This window comes from Etheostoma cragini, chromosome 8 (assembly GCF_013103735.1).
Source record: "Etheostoma cragini isolate CJK2018 chromosome 8, CSU_Ecrag_1.0, whole genome shotgun sequence".
Taxonomy (NCBI): Eukaryota; Metazoa; Chordata; class Actinopteri; order Perciformes; family Percidae; genus Etheostoma; species Etheostoma cragini.
Window position 1 is genome coordinate 15,072,109 of NC_048414.1, and position 3,900 is coordinate 15,076,008.

Consider the following 3,900-nt stretch of genomic DNA (forward strand, 5'->3'; position numbering starts at 1 on the left):
CAAATCAAAGTTTAATAGATACAGTAATAATAACAGCTGATCTGTTGTAATCTTGAATCAAGACTGTTTTGTTTCTCATGAATATTTCATCAAAATGAGATAATTCTCTCATAATTATGAGACACAGGGGTCATTATCATAAGACATCTTAATTTATTATTCAATTACTGTGATAGGGTTCCATATTAAATGCAAATGATCTTCACTTACCATACCTAGTATCTTACATACTTCCTCTATCATTACATTTAGGCATCTCATTGGGATTGATCCTGAGAGGTTAAGAAAGACCAGCCAAGGGAAGGGGGTATCAAAGAACACAGGGAAGGTGGTCCACAAAAAGGCAACAACAGTGAATCCCCATGTGGCCCCTCTACTAAAAAAACGTGATCCCCTTTGAGCGTGGCTTTAATTAGCCAGTATAGCTCAGTCCATCTGTCTCGGATGTCCAGGTTTGTTTTTGGACTCACCATTGTTGAGAGCCAGTTTGATATGTTCAATTGTTATTGTTAATGGAATGTGTGTAATTAAGTTAGCTTTTGCTCAGTTTTCTTAGCTTCTATGCATTTAACGCAGTGATTTTAACCCAAGTGTTGTCTTTGGATGAAGGGAAAAAAGAAAAATAGCAGTAAGGTTAAATGAAGTTGAATTGTCTGATAATTTGCACTCTATGCTTTGCAAACAGTCAAACCAGCCCTATTTTGACCCGGGGAGGAAATACAAAGTTAAAGGAATATAATGTTAGCCATCACTTGTCGTAGTTAAAAAACATTTTCTGACAACCAAGTAGTAATGGTGTTTCATGTATATATACTGAAAATGTGCAGCTTCAATAAGTGCCTAATGTTGTGAGGCAAATTCTTGTCTGAGCCATTTCTGTGACTAAAATAGGGTTTTTTGTTTTTAAATGTAAAACTTTAAAATCAGTAGTTTATCACTGTGAAGATCACATTCTACAGATATACAGTAATAAGTTAATGGTGAATACTGTAAAATGACAATAATTGCAACCAAAGAGCTGGCAGTACAATACTGTAATGTTTATTTTCCACACAGTTCTGTAAAATGTTTACAGTAAACTGTTGTGGATCACAGTAGGTTAACCGTGGAATAACAGTTTCAAGCTGACAACTGTAGCTGCCAGTAGTTTACTATAATTTAAAAGGAAATTTGGTTAGTGTAGGGGAATGAGCAAGCAGCAGTTATGGAAGCACAGTGGTAGGTCTAGTACCCAGTGCTGCACTCCTTTTATACAAACATTATTAAGAATAATAAAACAGAACATGCATGTAGAAGAACATCATGTTTTAGATAGGCCTTATGTTTTAGATTTTAGATGAACTGTCATGTAAGTCTTCCCTTTCATGTGCTGTGTGATAATTTATCCAATTTGAAAACAGATGTAAATTCTCATGATACATTATTACAAATTCAAGCAGGGGATGAAGACCCTTGGTGTTATTGATGCAATAAGAATGCACCCAGATGCTTTAATCCGCTTTTTGTCACGAGCCATTCCCACTCACAGCTGATGTACTAGAACAGCTTTTTTAAATTCGACTGTCAGCAGTGGGCAGCAACAAAAAGGGCAGAGGAATGTGTGGTTGCCTTTTGGAAGGACTACCCGCTGGATGTTGAGGGTAAGTATTATAGGGAATATGTGTAGTCATACTGTACTACTACACTACTATGCCCAATGTTTTGTCTCTTGTTAAATTGCCTTCCTTCAGTTGTGGTTTGAGTTGTATTTAGTTTCATCACCTACCTTTGTACAGTAGTTTTAACTTTGATTACTCACTTTGTCTTTCCCTCCTTTTTAAAACCTTTTCTGCATGCTAGGTTTAATTTCATTTTTGGTGTTCTTTGGTGTATTTCTTTTTCAGAGCAAGAGGGACCCTTAAAACTTGTGGGTATCCTGGCCTAGGCGACAAGAGCAAATGCAATTCCACCCCTGGGCTTCTCCCCAGGACCTTCAGACGATTTTCTCCATGAGCTGCCCCTCAGACAAGGCCGTCATTTAACCACTGCAAACACATGCATTTACTGCCTGCAATTGCAAGTCCTGAATGAATTTGAGGATTTCAAGGAAACTAAGGATTTTGCATTAAACAACTCTCCGGGATTTGGTCAGGAATGCCATCACAGAACTCAACATACATTATTCAAATCTGTTGCCTGCTGAACTTAAACTGATGAGACATTGTTGTCAATAACATACATTTCCTAATACATTAATGGCTTGTTTAAACAATTGACAATGGAATAAGCACTTAACTAAAAAGGAAACCATTTTATTTTTCAATATTGTAGAACAGAACTTGTCACTTGCCTTTCAGGACCGCCACTTAGTGTCCTAATTGCCTTGACACTAACAAACTTGCTCACTAATAGAGTTCACTAGGCCAAAACTAATTGTATGCCATGGTTATTGTCAGTGGCTAATGGGTCTACAGTTTGCAGAATTCTGCTCATAACTGGTCTAAATTCATTTTAGATTTGTCACTTGCAACTGAAATGTTCTGCATTGCCTCTGCACTGTTGAGAACAGCTCTCAGCCACAGTTGAAGAGGCGTTTGTGATCTGTGTGTTAATCTGTGGTTTTTCCACTGATTTCTGAATTCTGCAGTTGCCCTTTGAACTCTTGGCCATTAAATGTAGTGTTGATGAAGTAAGTGCAGTTCATTTGCAGCGTTCAGTATGCCCTCATTTTCCATGAAGGAACAGAGATCCCTGCAATAGAGACAACCCTGTTTAAATCTGGCCACAACCACTCAATCCTCTGGTTGTGAACACTGCATTCAGTGATGATGTCCCTATTTAACCTTCTTCTTTCCAGCATACACTGAGCAACCCCGGTGTTCTCCATGCCATGATCACAGCGTATTCTCAAGGGAAGGCCAACATTCTCTACACCTAGAAGAAAACTACTGACAGAAAATTTGATAATTCATTTTTTTACCATGTGATAAAAAGCCCCTAACAGTTTGTTTAATGTAGTATTGTTTTAAACAATTCTTACGCTGATTCCAAAGCATGCAGATTTTTTTCCCAATTCATGCCAAAGCCCAAACGTAGCCACTTTGTTGATGTAGTATGTTGTATGTGGGGGGAATACGAAGACCAGTTCTGATAGTTGGTACTCCTAAGGTCAACATTATCTTTTCCACTAACCACGAGTTTTGATAGAAAATTATGATGTATTGGAAACATGCATGGCACATGCTTGAATATACTCTCACATACACCACTATAGTCTCTTACATACACTAGTATACTCTCTCACATATACTACTATACTCTCACATACACAACTAAACTTACATACATGACTATACTCTCTCACATACACACACTCTACTCACATACACAGCTATACTCTCACATGCAATGCTATACTCACACATACATTACTATACTCTCACATACACAGTTATACACTCAAACACTACTATCCTCTCTTATACACAACTATACCCTCTCATACATAGATGTAAAATGATTATATAGTGTGTGTGTGTATGAGTATGGTGGTGAATTTGCAAGATCCTGATAGTGTGTATAAGACAGAAGCATGAATTGGTTCCTAGGTGGCCTTTCATACTTATTGTCTAAAATTACCTTATTTCATCATATGTCAAGATTTGGCTGCTGAAGAAATGCCTCATGCTGCCCGTCAACATCCAATAACATGCTAGCTATAGCTGTGTGTTTTACCTATATTGGCATTTGGAAGTATGGCAACACAGCTGGTGGAGGTATGAACCCAGATTTAGGATTAAGACAGCGAGGCTGTCTGGAGGTCCTGGAGGTGCTGAAATCTGAGGTTGAGCATGTCTCTGAGAGTGCACATATGTGTACCACAGAGGCCTTGGCAGTTCAGTGGGTCTGTATATTAGCACT

At 38.1% G+C, this 3,900-nt stretch overlaps 1 long non-coding RNA gene across 1 annotated transcript; it reads left to right on the forward strand.

Moving 5' to 3' along the window:
* Positions 1 to 1,557: 1,557 nt before the first annotated feature.
* On the forward strand, positions 1,558 to 2,064 carry LOC117949474. Its single transcript, XR_004657693.1, has 2 exons — positions 1,558 to 1,640; positions 1,884 to 2,064. It is a non-coding gene; the product is annotated as an uncharacterized LOC117949474 (long non-coding RNA).
* The last annotated feature ends 1,836 nt before the right edge of the window (positions 2,065 to 3,900 follow it).